General features: G+C 25.9%; 1 protein-coding gene across 3 annotated transcripts in view; it reads right to left on the reverse strand.

Moving 5' to 3' along the window:
* The window catches only part of LOC111675782, a 391,828-nt gene that overhangs the window by 197,326 nt on the left and 176,659 nt on the right, over positions 1-17,843 (reverse strand). The window lies entirely within an intron of this gene.

The raw sequence follows: 17,843 nt of genomic DNA on the forward strand, positions 1-17,843 counted from the left end.
ATAGTTAAACTACTTTTCGGTTTTTTATTTTCTGATCGTTTCTTCCTTTAAAAGGACTTTAAAGTTTAAAAGGAAGAGTAAGTATAATTATATTTAGCTTAAATTTGATTTGGTCTAGTAGGTCAATATAGGTATCGATTGAAAGAGGAGAATAACAGTATTTTTACAATAAAATAGTAAATTTTAATCCTTTAATATCCTTATTTTCTATAGTCAGTTTTTTTTAGAAAAAATATATGTTATATTTACAAATATTGAGTTGCAGACTCCCAAATTTCATGTCTTTGTCTTTATTAGTTCTTTGTAAAATTTTTTTATCCTATCTACCAATTAAACATACCCGGTGGTTGAGATAACATGTCTTAAAATATATAAAATTTTATTTCGTATGATTTTGACGATTTAGTGATTAAAACATGCATGTTCCGAATTCTAAAATCCACTTTAGGATAATATGATAAGCGCGATATTAATATAAATGTAAAATATAATATAATTAATATAAACATTAATATCACGATGAAAAGCTACATAAAAAACGTTTATATATGTAGACATAAATCTATCCTCTTAATTTTATAATATACATATTATTATTTGTTTAACAAATTGTCGCATTATTTTTGTGTTGTGCAGGCCTTTAATCTCTATTTGACTCTAGCCCACATTCAGAAAATTATAATTTCCAAGAAAGGAGTTTTAACATGAAAGGATAAAAAATGCAAGATATCCTTAATCGATGGTTATCTTTTCATATTCTTCAAAGTTTCCACTTTTTTAACTTTTTATCATAGAGATAAAGAAACTCGGTTCCACAATAACAAATTTCTTTAATTTTAATTTCGTATAAAATTTCAAGGATAATAAATGATAAACTTTTATAAGGATATTTTTTACATATTTTTATTTTTAAAAACCCATATTGTTATAATAGGGTGGATTAAAATATTTTATAAAAATTTTTGAAAATTGTATGCACCTCAAATTTTAAAGTCCTTTTAAAAGGACAAACGATCAGAAAATGAAAAACCGAGTACGCAGTTATACCATATAAATTATGTGCTTTCGTATGTATATGGTTTGGTTCGTGTGTGAAAAATAGTGTTGGACGGTGTAATCTTAAAAAATATTTACAGTTTTATTTGTACTTTTATAATCTAAATTTTTAATATAATTTCGATTAGGGAGTCGGAGCTCCATTTATGTACTCTAGTATTATTTAATACGGCAATATCAGACGTTGCAAATGTATAAATATTTAAGAAAATTTCTACTTTTGAATATCAGAGGTTTTTTAAAGCTGCAATTTTTGTCATACTTTAAATTACAAATATTTGTTAACATTTTAATTAATTAAATCACACTGTAGTATCTGTCGCATTTAGGTATTTATCTTTATGTTAATACATAATACAAACTTTTCATAAAAATATTAGTACATATGTATTTATTATCCACTTAAAGTACATACAAACATTTTCGAAAAAAATCACCATATGTATATAGAAATAAATGCAGCACTTTCAATTTTTGTATTTTTTCGAATTGAGAAAGTCTCCACAAAAAAAAAACAAATAAATACTAAACACATGCCAAGATACTTACTTAAAATGAAATGTATTTCGTACATATTTACAAAACATAACTTATTTTGACACATGTCTATTCAAACAGTAGCAGAAGCTCTAAAATGCAATGTAGTTACAATATATTAGACATTCATAGCACAAAGACGTTAAAAACAAATTAAATCTACTATAGTAATAGCCAGTATACAAACTTAAACTGAAGAAAACGAACTTAATATTATTTTCTTTCAATATTATTGGTTCCAATGATATATTAAATTGTCTATTAAAATATTACAATTAAAGCGTCTAATGCACATACTACGTAAAATTTTATATATTATTTTTTATTTTGTTTTATTTTATTTTTTTGGTTTATTTTTATTTATCAATACTTAAATTTAAAAAACTATCACTTCTAACTCTTTTATGTATGACTTTGTTCTCGATTTAGAGTATTATTTTGAGTCCAGTTGGTTATTTATAAAGCAAAATACGTTACTAATTAAATTTTTTATCACTTTATCAGGTGCGAATCCACGGGGGGATCCCTTTTTCATAAAAAATCACTTCACCACACATTTTATTTTGACATATATCCAAAATAAAATGTGTGGTGAAGTGATATCCAGAAAAAGTCCAGCAGTTTAGATTAGTGCGTGAAAGTGTTATGTGTACTACAAATTTGTTAATGTTTGGTCTCTATTTGAAGGTCCCCCTTACTTGAGCGTTTATAACTTACTTAAAATAACTACTATTATAATGAAATTTGACAAAACCTTTTGTATAAATATAAATTCTTCCGTCAACTTTTATCAAGATCTTTCGCGTTTTGGCTTTATATGTATAATATGATTATAATAAAAGTTTATATAATATTAGTAGTAAAAATAAAAATGTATTTTAATTGTATTTTTCTACAGTTTTGTACTGGATTTTGAAATTTATAAATCCACAAAAGTACAAAATACAACTTATGAACTTTTGCCTTTTTATCACTATACTAAATATTTGGAAAAAATAAATATTTGTAAATAAATTTTTATATAATTTTTCAGAATGTCAGCTTTAAAGAGTTTTGCAAAATTATTTTTTTTTATAATTTTCTAAATGTTGTTTTTATTCTCAGTTCCAGAAGTCGTTTTAAAAACACGTAAGAAATTATAGTCTGACGGGGCCAACCATAAAATACCCTATAACAGTTAAGAGAATATAATGTGATTTATTTTTTATAACAAAGTATTTAAATTAAATGCCTTTGATATATTTAAGCAATTTTCCAAAATAGGCTTTATATCGGGACTAGGGAAAATGTGGACCGATAAAATATGCAAACGGTATTTGGGAATACAGTAGTACTGCATATCAAAGAGAGAGAGAGAGAGGGGAGCAGAGCAATAACATATAATATTGTAAGAAGAACACAAGTTGACAGTGAAACGATCTGAAAACTTAGTTTCTAAATTAAACGAACACGATTAGTTACTTTTTATAACTTAAATTTATTTCATGGTTATATAACGACGAAAGAACTTGGTTCATTTTATGTAAATCTCAATGTGTTATTGTATTAAGAAATATGTATTACTTAATGTACATATTTCCTTTATATGTAAAATTTTGTTTTGTATGAATGTTTTTATGTACGTGCACCACCCACCGCTTTGTACATAACAACAAACATATTAAAGTGATTTCATTCATTTAGTTCCGGATGTCATTTCTATCATCGTACGTGTACATGTTTTTGAATACATATTCTTATATCATATATAAGGATGTATTACAAGAATGATGATGATGTATATATTTGGTAAAAATTGCTTTTTCTTTATGAAAAAAATTGTCAAGTCACATGAAATGAAAGTAAAAATAAACCACATATACACTTTTGATTAAATGCGAAACAGATGTTTCATGTATTATTAAAATCGTTTTCATTTAAATTATCATTTGGTTAGTTGTTAGTTCAACTAAACACACAGAAAATTAAAAAACTTGCAGGACAAAGTTTGTGAATTTAAAAATGTGTAGTATTTAGTAAAGAAAGAATATGATCACGCATTATTTGTTTTAGAAGAAGAAGTGAAAAAAACGAATTTAGTTAAAAATATTTATCAATACCCTATATAAAAGAGTCGCGTTACTAACTGACAGATTCATCAACCTAAAATCATAAAATTTTTAAAATATCTAACAAAAATGTTTCCCCTTTTTTGTCCATGATCGGTTAACAGGTTTTATTAATTATCTAACCCAATATTACAAGAATATATTCAAATTTACATGCATCAACTCTTAAAATAGGCATATGTTGGGTTCATTTTTTAAATTCGTAATTTTTAGGGGTGAAAATGTGTAAAAATGGTACCTTTTTGGCACTTTTATACTTTTAAACTAATTGTTTAATTTCTGTAAGATTTTTAGGCCTTATGCAAAAACTTTTACTAAAGTTACTACACACATTTTGTTAACTTAAGAAGCGTTTTTCCAAAATTATGAGATACCTGTTTTTTTTTTTTTTTTTGTATTTTCGGTACTTTTTTAGAACATTAATGTTCTCATCATATTTAATAAAAACCGACCCCTAACAAGATCTTTATATTTGTATTTACATGGGAGTCTATAGATTTTGTCAATCCGTTTAAAAACATCAAAATATTAGACGCAGGACCACAAAAGTATATATTAAGGGTGTTGTTAAAATCTAAGATGAGCTAGCCATGTCCGTCTATCTATCTTTTTGTTGAAGGTACAAGGGAGTCTGAATAATAGATATATACGAAAAATTACACAGGTATTACCTATAGCAAATTTTTTTACACTTATTTAAAGTAGTATATAAAAATCCGTTCATTCCTTACTCATAATAACTCTTTTTAATGGAAATTAATTTATACAAAATAGCAAAAACTCTAACATTTCCTACTTAGGTATAAAAAAATAAAAATAATAAAAGCAGCATTTAACTAAAAGTCATTTCACTTAAGTCAATATTAACTTTAGCACAAGTTATATTACAACTATAACTTTTTCAGTTTATTTCAGGTGAATAATACTTATTTGTTTTCTTTGGGTTTTCTTCTTTTGTTTTCAACTTTTACATTCTTCATAAATACTTTACATTTTTTACAAAATTGCTTTTAACATAATTGCAATAATTCCCATATGATATCTGTATGCTCTCAATGTGGCACAAAAATTGTACGTCGATGTTTTTGTTTGTTTTTTGTACTTCGTATTTATAGAAAAATGTTGTGCTAATAAATTTATTTTTTTTAATGAACATTTACATTCTTAAACAGGTTTACAAGTATAGCAAAATAATACACAATATTCGAATACATTATAGATCGCTCATTTAATTTTCAAACTATTTTTAAATTTCGAGAGTTCGTAGTAAGGCCAGCATAATAATGATATCCTATCACACCTATTATAATAAGAAGTGTCCAAAACTGTAGATTGTGCGAAAGGGTTTTATCATATTCAGTACAAACTATATTATCTAGAAAAGTTAAAAACATTTACATTTATCAAAGGTATATAAACTGAATTTTAATTTCAAAAACTTTATTATAAACCTTTGATAAAGGTTTATGAACAATTACGCTATTCGCTTGAACTCAAATCTTATACGCGTGAGTTTTAGACACCAATGAACAAAATAAGATTCATGCAATGAAAATCAATACTGCAGGTGGCCGTCTATACGTCTTTATACTTTTGGCTGAAAAATTGATATGTGTATAGTATGACATACATAAATATTAAGATGTTCTCGAAAATTTATTAAATTAAAAAAAATATTAGAAAATCCATTTTATATTAAGAAAAAGATTAAAAACTTCGCCAATTGCATATATCTCAATATATATCAATATCATATATGTCATTATAGCGACCACAGCTTCTACTTTCTAGATCCGTTGAGAAACATAAAATCTGTTCGATTCAACTATGTTAAAGACCTGTAAGTGTCTTAATGTCGAAAACCGGTTTTTTGAGACCTATTCTGATCGATTAAAAGATATTCTAACATGTAATTTTTAAAAAGACAATTCCTCTTTTTTAAGGAGATTTTAAAAACGACCATCGCAAACTCTGGTTTCATTAATTAAAAAAAATCGCATTTCATTTAAGCATTTCAAACAAAAACCATAGAAATTTTCATGTGTGTCTAAATGTTTAACAACATACACCATAAATTTGCAACATATTTAACATACCAACACATATTGACATAAACAAACATGATTGTGAAAGCATATATGCATAGGCAAGTCTTACCACTCGCTTGCCTTAAAGTTTAGCAAAATTATTTGCCTATTTGGATGATTATTTGAGTTATATTTTATATGTACATATATATTTTATCATTTGTTGTCTATCAACTCATTTAATTTGTTGTATATATCGTTACTTGAAATGCAAAAGAGTAACAAAAAATTTACTGTAGAAAAAAAATTTTACAATAAAAAACTAAATAAAAAAAGTACTTAGTTGGATATGGCCGACCACAAAAAAATACTATAGGACAAAAATAAATACGTGGGATCTAGTAGAATAAGAATACATTTTTTAAATTTGCCAAACGTCTCTAAAATCTTGTGATATAAGTAAAAAACAGTTTTTCGTACCTTTAAACATTTATAAGTCAGTAACATAGTTGAATCTGAACCGATTTTCAACGGATTTAAAAGAAGAAGCTTAGGTCTTTATAATGACAGATGTTCAATTTATCTATGGAAATATGAGTGAATTTCATCAGCAAACATATTTTGATTTTAGTTCTGTACCGTCTTCCACGTTTGGAGATATTTTACAAACTATTTTATATAGGAACCCTCAGTATTATTCATACTTTTATAAAACTAAATTTTACTGTATCAGTTGACGATATGTATATTTCAACAAATGTTTGCATTTTGTTAAATGTTAATATATCTGTCTGATTCTCTGTTAGCCGGTCTTTCTATTTAAAAGTCATTTAATATGTATTTGTGATGAACATATTTAGTATTTAGATTTTAACATTATTTTTCTCATTCAGTATTTGTCAAAGCCAAAAGCTGTATTTTCTTTGACTTATTTTTCCTTTCAATTTTTATTTTTTTAACGTTTTAATACAAACAGACAGCATTAATATGTATATAAATTGTAAATAAAGCTAGCTATAGAATAAGTAAGGAATTTCATCAAACAAATTAAAATTTATTCAAATATATAATGGAATGATTCTAAAGGAGAGAAATTATATGATTACTGTCAAAGTTGAAATGTAATTGCAGAAAAATTTTACTTTACTTTTTTATGGAAGTTTTCTGAAAAAATGTTGAGGTCACAACACTACATGGCTAAAGTTATGTAATTATTTTTGCCCGTCTCTTATACACATATTTTAAAGTATTTTTACCTTTCAAATATATCGCATTTATTTAGCAGTTGCTTTTGTAAAGTGTTAATATACTCCCAGTTTTAATTAGTTTATAAAATAGTTTGAAATGTTTTAAAAGAAATTATTTATTTATTTTTTTAATTTTTACCAGAGTTTTAACACATTTGGTATTTATAGTGAGACTCTAAAATATGTATATAATACTGCAAGTAAAATTTTTAGTGGATCGAGATTTCGATCCACTTGATTCTATAAACTATGTTTATGTGTTTCGGCTTTTTTATGTCTTTTCGAAAGTAAGAGGATTTTGGTTCCTATAAAAAAAGTTATTATACTCAATTATCGACCGGTTGTGTCCCATTCATTGACATATTGTTATCTTAATTTTTCTGTGGATGGTAGGTTAAATTCTGGACCTATGTCTAGAATGTATCCATTTTTTGATACATAATTAATATATTTATTATTATTTAATCTGTATTCCCGAGGGCTATTCTAATAAAATTTCAGCTGTCTAACTTCTTTCGTTTCGCCCCTAGAATTAAATAAGGATCCAGAATACAACACTTTTGTATAAAAAAAAATATTTCGAAGTGTTACAAAGCCAATATACTTCCCATCTTTGTTGATGGTAGCTATAAAAACAGTTTTAACCGAATTATATATGAATTGACAAAAATCTTTTCAATGGCTTAGAATATAACACTGAATCTATTAATATACTCAAAGCTTGGCACATAATAATAACTCTGCCTATATAAGCTGGTGCCGATTATGATAAAATAAATTATATTAAATTCATGATGTTCTTAATATATTCATGATGTTCTAACAATTAGAGGAACTTAAAACCAAATTTTAATGTCGAAGTATTCTTTTATAATTTATTCATATCCCCAACCATATTAGACATAATTCTCATGACCAGGACATCAAAAACTTCTTAATATATATTACTCAATATTTTATACCAACATAAATAAATTCACTTCGATGTTTAGGAAAAAAATGCCGGAAATAAACAAATTTTTAATGAAGTGATGATTTGTGTTAATAAACCTTTAACAAAATGTAAAAAAAATTAACAAACATAAAAATTGAAAGGAAAAATATAAATTAGTTCCACTAGGAATAACAAAATTGATATAAGTTAAAACAACACAGACACACATTTTACAAATACAACCACACTAAGTTCATAATAATAAATTACAGGGCATTAAGTTAAATTGCAAAAAAAGGAAAAAAAGACGCACACCAAAATCAAATAACAAGTGACTGAAGAAAAGCCTATACTATATTGAACAACAGATACTTTTGCAAAAAAAAAACACAAAGATCAAGCACTTCCTAAGGACAATATATTCGTAATGCTGGTATACACTTCAAGTTATTTCTTTAACTTCTTTAGCATTTCATTATTTAAGTTGACATTGGGGAATTTGTAGCGAATATACAATCAACAGGATGAATATGATGAGAATATAAAGAGTGTTTTAAGAGGATAAAAGGGTATGAGAGTGGGGCATGGTGAGAGTGAAAAATAAGATGTAAATAAATAAAATCACATGCCATCTTTGTCGTTTAAGAAAATTGTTGTTGTTGTTGTGTTTGTAGTTCTAATAAACAACAATCTTGGTAAAGTACTTTAGTGAATTGTGCACCGTACAGTGATAAAAATGTAAAGAATATTTTAAACATCAATTGTAACATGTTAACAATTATTGCTAATTGTGAAAGATGATTGATATTAAAAACTTTAGATCTTTAGCAATAACGTTAAGAGTCAATAGAAAGATTCATTAATCAATTATCATTCTATGAAGGGTTTCTTTGCCTGAAACCTAAGAAAAGTTATTTTCGTAGATTTTATAGCTCTAATTCGAACATTTGATCTTATTTCAAAAAGTCTGGCTATGATTTAAATGAAATAAATTATACCCACAAAGAACCAATACCTAAAATTGAAGAAAAACATTTAATATTTGATTATATACCCCCTTATTCATAAACAGCAGTTTATTTTATAAAAGGTTTACAAAACAAAATTTCCATACGAAATTTGATTTATAAATCGTTTATAGAGATAAAATTTGTTTATGAATATGGGAGTTAATATTAAAATGATTTGGACAACTGTTTGTATGAGTAATAGTTAATTTTAATTATTATGTATTCGACTTTACTTCATTTCGGCAATGCACAGTAAAGGGATAAATCAAATATTTTTTACGATTTTAATAAAATTTTAAGAGAAGAAATATTAATAAATTTTGTATCTCGAAAAAATATTAGGGCGACTTTTTATATACACAATAAAAGGCATCATTCCGTTTTTAATTATATCCGTCCACCTGTCCGTGAAAAGCAATAAAACTGAAAAAATTCCCGAAATTTTAGCTCCTTATCAAGGTATGTATATCATTTAATCTTTAAAATGTATCTTTTTATATGTAATTTAAAATTGTAACAGGAAGTAATTGCAAATTTCAACGAGATTCGCCATTAAAGTATTCTTTAGTAATTCAAAAAGCAAACAGAAATCGTTGTTACCTGAGTTTCAATAAATCTTAGTTATTTTATAGTAAATTGTTGATTTTTTACTTCACATCACAATCTAAGGTTTTTTTTTGTATTATATAGATTTTTTATGGATTCTCATTTTTTTCTGCCGGTGTATAAGAATTTTTATTGTTCTTGCTCTCTTTCTCTCTTATAGGCATTTTTCGCTTTTAATGCCATTTACTATATATACAGTAATCAATCATCAATTACCGTTAAATCCATCAGGAATTATGCGTTAAATTGATTGAATGTCTGTATACCAAGTACATTTACCATACACTCTCACTGATTCTAACTGACACCCACACATGCATACGCATTTATACATGTTTACAAATACTTATGCATAGAAAGCCAGGCTGTCAGGGTGGCAGACAAATAGTCAATGGTGTTTGTGTTTATGTTTATATTTTTAAGCAAATGACGTCTGTTGCGATTTATTTACAACAACGCGCAACAGTATATTGTTCTATGGGGAAAGTGTTCTAGAGCATTAAAAGCCAAAAGGGGAAAAAGGAAATGAAAACACGAGGGTAAAAAATAAAACAACATTAGAGTGTATTAGAAAAATTCACATTATTCTACACTCACTTTAAGTGTTTGTTCTGTGTGCAGCTGATGTTTATTTCAAGTTATTTTTGCTACACAGAATTGTAAATCAGCATGTTTGCTTAAGCTGGCATTTGAAGCTCTGTAGTGTTTGTGTCTAAGTATGGTGTATATTAGAGATATCCACAATATAGATTTTCTTTGGATCTGTTTTATTTTCTTCATATTTTGTGTATAAATAAAAATCAAAGGTATATATAATCTTACTAAATGTTCTTTCGTGTTAATGAAAAGAATAGAAAAAAATTATTTTAATGTTACTATATGTAAAGAAATCAAATTAATGAAACTGATTTTGAGCATTTCTAATATATATGTTTGTATGTACATGTGTAGGTATTCAAGTGTGTGGCGCTGGCATTTATATTGTGGTATTGCTGATGGAGTTTATTTCGTTGCTTTAATCATGTTAGCTATAGCTGCTTTACGATTCTGTTCATCATTTACACACTTAAAGATTGATATGATTTGTTATAGTCTGACTGATTGTCAGTTATTCAGTTAGAAAGAAAAATAAGAATAAAAAATTATTTTATAAATAAATATTAAGCGAATAAAGAGTTATATAATAAAATAAAAGAAATACAAATAACGGCGCTAATCTTTGTTATAACACATCTTAATATATTTTATTAAAAAATCAAAAGATTTTATATTTTTCTTAATTAATCATTAATTAATAAAAAAACACACATAAATGCAGTGGTTCTTATGTACCATTCGATTTTTTTATAGTTTATATAGTACGAAATTATTTAAAATTTTTTTTTTTATCACTTAGTATGCTTCTTTCTAAAAGCAAAATATGTGAAAACTAGCCATATTTGAAGTTTTAATGATAGTTAGCTAGTGTGAAAATAGGTTGTACATATTTACATCAAATGTAAAGAAATACACCTAGATCTCTATCGGACTTATTGTGTACTCCTTAACCAGTACCACAGTCGTTTTCTAATATAAACATTTTATATTTAAATCGTTGCTTTATGTTTCTAGTAGCAATACCGTAAAATAAAGCAAAAACAAGAATATATTTAAAATAAAATAAATTTAACATAACATTCAATACAAGCAAGAACAAAGATCTCTCTACCAGGTTACATTATGATCAAGCTGTAATCACATAATAACATTGAGGAATTTTATTTTAAATTTAAACGATTTTCCTTAGTCACCGGGTGGTGCACCCTTTACCTGTAAACAAAATATTATCTAAATAGGTGACTACGGAAAAATCTTTTAGATTTCAAATGGAATTCATGTAATACAGAAATTGAGTTTATTACCAATATAATACAATTCAACAATCTTGCAAATTGTTTTTCTTTTAATCGCACTGCTTAACAAAATACTGATGGCAAATCAGTATTTTTAAAAAATCAGGTCTCGTGAAATCATTAAAATCATTCCCTATTTCCAAAAACTATAACTGGCTTTAAATTGATTTTGTTTTAATATAGCAATTATACACAAATAAAATTGCCTTAAAACATAAACATGTTGGAATTATTTTAAAATTAAAGAAATTTAAGAAGTTTAACCTAAAAAGAAACATTGATATAAAAACTAACAATTTAATTTATATCTACCATACTCAACATAATGCAGACATGTGTATTGATAAGTTTGTATATTATGGTTGTCCCGTTTATATATAGAATAAATAATGTTGCCACCAAAAATTAAAGTTCATTTTATTATAAGATGTAGTTTCACAAAATTTGGTGAGCTAAAACAAAGGATGCAATTGTAGTTTTTGGTCTTTTAGTGGAGCTTTATTAAATTTCAGCGAAAAGTATTCTTTATTTTTCGAAATTCAATCTTAATAAAATGTTGGTTATATTTTAAACCAATTTTCATCTCAAATATTTCTTATTTATATAAACATCATTTAGGCAAGCTCTACCACAAATACATTTTTATGTGAAGTATTTTGCAACATCTTTCAATCGTGTTCGACAACAAATACATACCATTTTGAATTTTATGTTAATAAAATCGTAATTTTTGACATTAGAGTTCTAAAAATTTGCGATAGCATGTATTTTAATGCAGAAACTATTTTCAATAAAAAAGTTGATTTTATTTTTTTTAGTTATGCCTTTTTGCATTTCAGGTGACGATACATTTTTAGTAAAATTGTATAAGTGTTTCACTTAAAATGAAATATTTATTTCATTATAAAATTTTAATTTTTCGCGGGAACATCAGCAATATAAATTTTGGGTTCAACCTATTGTAAATAAGTACATATCGTCATATGAAATCCAAAAAGCCCTAAGTTACAAAAAAATCAAAATCGACTTTTTATTGATTGATTTGCACCGTATCAAAACACATGTTCATGATAAATTGGAAATCAACAATTGAAATCAACGTTCCTATCAAAGAAATTCAGAAAAAAACAAATTCTTAAGGGAGTTAGTTTCAAATCTCCGTAAGTAAAATGAAAACCGCAAATTTTAAGGTTTTCGTTTTACTTTCGAAATTTCGTTTATTTCAAATTATTTCGTTTATTTCAAATTATTTCGTTTATTGTCAAATTATTATTTCAAATAATAATTTGTCAATAAGAAATAAGCACAACTTGAGAAAATGTTGAACATTTTTGGTTTATTTATCATTTTATCAATTTTTTCAATGTGAGATAGGGCTTTTTGGATTTCATATGACGATATGTATATGTACTTTTTATACTTTTATATATTTATATTTAACATCAACACAAATGAGGCGCATATTGATTTTGTCATTCCGTTGGTAATACAATACACATATATTTTGTGTCCTTAATAAATTCCAAGACTAGCCAAGTCCGTCCTTTTGTCTGCTGAAACACGACAGGGTCTTAATGGAATGAGTTAGGGAGTGTTCTTAACTCTAATTTCCGGCTAAAAAGCTAATATAGCATTGGAATTCTCATAAACAAGATCGGTACAAAGAAAAATCAAAAGACAAAAATTTTATGAGAATTGTCATCCTTTATACAGAAAATCTGTTCATAGTTAGAAAATTTGAAAAAAAATTAAAATCTATTTGACTAAAGCCGTATTCCACACATCACCCTCATGTGATTTGATAGTGTATATATTATTCGACATAAACGAATATATCTATTTTACTTGTTATTTTCTACAAAGTCATACATTCATTCATCCATTTTCTCATTCAACTCTTTTGTAATCAGTAACAATACACACGAATTTAAACGTATCCTTGACAAGGACACGTGTTAAAGAAACTCTATTAGTGTTAACAAACAAAAACAGGTACATGATTATTCTTTTTATTTTGCCATGATTTTGTTCGAAATGTGAAATACATTTTATTGCTTTTTATGTTCGATAAACGTAAATTATTTCATTTTTATTGAATCAAATAGAAGTCAAGGTAATATTTAGTCGCATGAGCACAAAAGAAATGATGTATGCATATGTATTTCAATACCAATGTCTCTTTGCAATTGACATTTAATGCTGTGTAATTGATGAGAATTTTCTTTATTTATTTATAGATAGATATTATTATTTTTTATTCTTCAATGTAAATATTATTTTTTCATGATTTACTGTTTTTATTTTGTATTATAAAAAATAAAATTTCAGAATTTTTAAAGGTTAATTATGCATACAAATAAATGTGCATTTAAGTTGACATTTAAAACATATTTGCAGCAATCACTAAACTGTTTATTATTAAATAATACATAATAAATACATAGAAATAGCGTGAGAATGATGTATTCAAAATGAAAGTATCATTTCGTCGAAGTTACAAAACATTTAGTTTTAAAAATAACTAGTTGATTTGTTTTTATTCTAAGAACTAACAGGGTGTATTTTAGTTTATATATTATTTCTTTTATAACCTAAATTTATACAAAATTTATTCGAAAATTTCATACAAAATTCGTGGTATAAACCTATGATGAATGTTTATAAATAAATCCTAATCTTCATTTTTTAAGAACAGAAAAACAACTATTTATGTTCTATGTTTGTTTAATTAAACACTTAAAAATACTAACAAAATAAAGATTTATTTTACTATGCAACAACATAAATATTAAATTATTCTCATTCAAAATAATTTATTTTGTAAAGAATTTTGATGAAGCAATAATGAACGGGCTATATCTTATAAACACAACATCGTTAGTACTAAATTTAAAGCAGATTTAAGGCAATTAGTGGCCAAGCTGTATAGAATTTAAAAACTGTAATTAATTTCTAATTTTTTTGAAAAGTTGGGTCGAAATCGGAATATATTGGGTTTTTACGCATTAATTATGAAATATATATATGAATAATTAATTAAAAAGGACTCTATTGCCAAGTATTTATTTATATTTCTATGCGTCAAAGTTTTTTAATTACAATAATAAAAAATCACATTAGAAATAGTTTAAACTTTAAAATGCAATATTTCCCGAGTGTCTTTTTGAAAGTTGTATTTGTAAAAAACCATTTATAGAAAAACCATTGGTATCCAAAAACTGTAAATTTATTTGTAAAATATTTGTAATTACTTCCTTTCCATTTTAAATAATTCAGTAAATGTAAATCGAAAAAATAAAAAACGAACCTCGTAACCTTTTCTAAATTACTGTGTCAGTTATGAAAAACCATCCCGTGGACAGAACCTTTCAAATGGCAATAGTGCACTTAAATGCAATATAGACGAGAAAAATTAAAAACAGTTTTTTTTGAAAAGGTCTTCAGTTCCATAACTGTGATTTAAAATCTTGATCTCTGGAATCATATCGAAATGGGCCTCAGAAACTTTATTTTAATAAAATAATAAGGGTTTTCATTTAAACTTTCAAAACTCTCGTAAACTATGCAAACTGTGCATGTTTCCATCCTCGCAATTGAATTGTATGAAAATTGATTTGCACAACCCTTATAAGTTTGAGCGACTATTTAGACTGGTAAACTTGAGCAAACACATTGTGCATTTAATAAATCTGTTCACTTATTGTTCACTTTTGAATTTATGGACTAGAATTTTCATATTTTTAACATATTTTGTACAATTTTTTGTTAAAATACTTTATTTTTTATTTTTTGATTTCGTTAGACATTGCTGTAAAATGTTTATAAATATTGTAAATGAACAGAATTTGAACAGGGGTTTCATGAAACAAGTCAAATAAACTTGCCCACTTGCACAAATGTGAAACTTAAGCGTTTAAATGAAAACCCTTAATATTAAATTATAAAATACTTAATTAAAAAATTGACAATATTTTATTTTTCTCAAATTATGCTGTTCACATTAATACGCAGCGATTGAGAGGTGTTCATTAAGAGGCTGTTCCTCGGAGTACTCTTATACAGATGTACGTATATTACGGTTTCTATTAAACTTGACATAGGTTAACTTTGAATCCTTATAAAAATTTGTGGATAAATGTTGACTCCTAAACTATGTTTTTTTTTTCAACTCCTGGCCTGTTACACTATTAACTCACTGAAAACATCTAATTCAAAAAATTTTTAATATAAAATTTTTGTTTATGGCGATAAGAAATGAAAAAATATTGAAATTTTAAATACTGAACTTACGTGAAATAGAACAAAAAATCTTTCTGAAAAAATAATCAATAAAAACTAACTTATTACAACAAAGAAAAAATATGATATTTTTACTGTTACGAGTTGCAAAACTCCAGCGACCGTTTGCGTACTTAAGCAGTAACAACATAACATTAAAAATAGAAAAAAAAGGTTGAACTATTATCCTTTCAGTCAGTTTTGCGTTTGTGAGGGTGTAGAACAGGGACGGCTAATATAATTTTAAAATTGCATTAATAAGTGTACTTTTTAGATTACGAATAGTTTGTAGAATAGAATGTATACTAGTCTAAAGACTATATAATACTTTATACAATAATCCAGCTGCTGATTCAGCTCGAGCGTTTGTAAGGGGACATTTTGTTTTCTTTATTTAATTTCCTATTTTTTTCCTCATTTTTGTATTTTGTTTGACAATTTTTTGATTGTTGGAGGGTTTACCACGTCCCCCTCCCCCGTGGATCCACGCCCGCACTAATCGTTAAAGCAGTCTAAAACCAAAGTACCTTTACATTTACACTGAGAAACTTTTGATTTAGCAACTACTTATTAATTGCATTGATTTGTTTTCGAATGAGAAGAATAACAAAACAAATTTTCGAGTACAGGAGAGAGATGACTCATATATTTTCTCTTTTCTCTCTCAAATATAAAATGGTATATTTATTGCTTTACTCTAATGACTATCCTAGGGTATAGTCCGAATACTAGACCAACAATTCTACACAGATTGCTGCCTTCTGATTGTAAACTCTTACAGGTTTCTTTCAAATATAAGAAAATTAATGATTAAACATTTTACTAAAAAAGAAAAATTTTACCAAAATTTTTCCAACCCAGATGTGTAATATTTAATGATTTTTATCCGATATATATCTTTTTTTTAGTTTTACTCTCTTATATTGGAGTATGTCGGTAAATGCCAACAATGTGTTTTTTCTTGTTGTAAAGAGACTTTTGCAGTTTTTCACATTTTATTTACTATTTTTTTGTGTTTTTAGCAACTTGTTAAAAAAGCTTTGATTTAAATCACATTTTTTATGTTTAGTGATGTGTGAACATTCTACTCCTTGTTTTTAAAACTTATTTTTAACCCTACATCAAGTATTTTGGAACCAATTTAAAGGCATATGATTTAACCACATACCGCTGACTTTCCGAAAATGTTTTAAGACTATTTGGTATATTGACCTCCTTAGACTCAATACCAATGGAAATTAAGCTAAAATTCAACATAAAAGTTTTACCAAATAACATTGTATATGACTATACTTAAAACTTATCGTATAGGTTATCATATGGTCGTTAATACTCGACTATACTTTTTTACTCATTTTATTTTTATTTTCCCTTTTCGAAGAAGTGTATTTTTCTTCTTTACTTAATGAAAGGGTTTTTGTAAACATTGATTTACAATGTAATCAATATAAAAATGTTTTACATTTCTTTGAGCTGCTTGTAATTTGGTGAAATAAAATTTCAGGAAAATGTAATACAATTTTGATTGATTTCTTATGACTGCACTATTATGTGTGTGGTTGTGACTTAAATACTAAATAGGCTTTAAGAGGAGGAAATTGTGGGAAGTAAAAGTTAAAATATTAGTATCGGTAAAAAAGTATACTTAGATACTTAAATCGATCAAAATCAATAGCATGATTGATGTTACGTCTAGAGTGTAAGTTTGAAACTTATTTTGTTTATGGAACTGTTTTTAAAATAAACAATAAAAATGATTTAATGTAACTTTTGATGTAACTTTAGTATGGAATAATAATTTCTAAAGTCGTGTTTGCTTTGGGAAGAAAATTATTATTATACTTGCATTCGCTAATTGTACAATAGAAATTCTAGTCACAAATACTAGGAAATTTAAAAAGAGTACCCAGTAAAGTTATATATAATTCGATAAAATATTTTTATGATTTCTTTAGTAGTTATTTATTTAAATCAATTTAAAATAACATGTTAAATATATGTCTATCGCAAGTGTATGCATGAACAATTTCATGAAAAATGCTAAATAATTATATAATTTAAAATATTAGTATTTGCAACAAATAAAATTTTTAAGAATTTTTTTTATTGTATTTATTTTATTTTATTGTATTTAATTAAAAAAAAAAC

This window comes from Lucilia cuprina, chromosome 4 (assembly GCF_022045245.1).
Source record: "Lucilia cuprina isolate Lc7/37 chromosome 4, ASM2204524v1, whole genome shotgun sequence".
NCBI classification, from domain to species: Eukaryota; Metazoa; Arthropoda; class Insecta; order Diptera; family Calliphoridae; genus Lucilia; species Lucilia cuprina.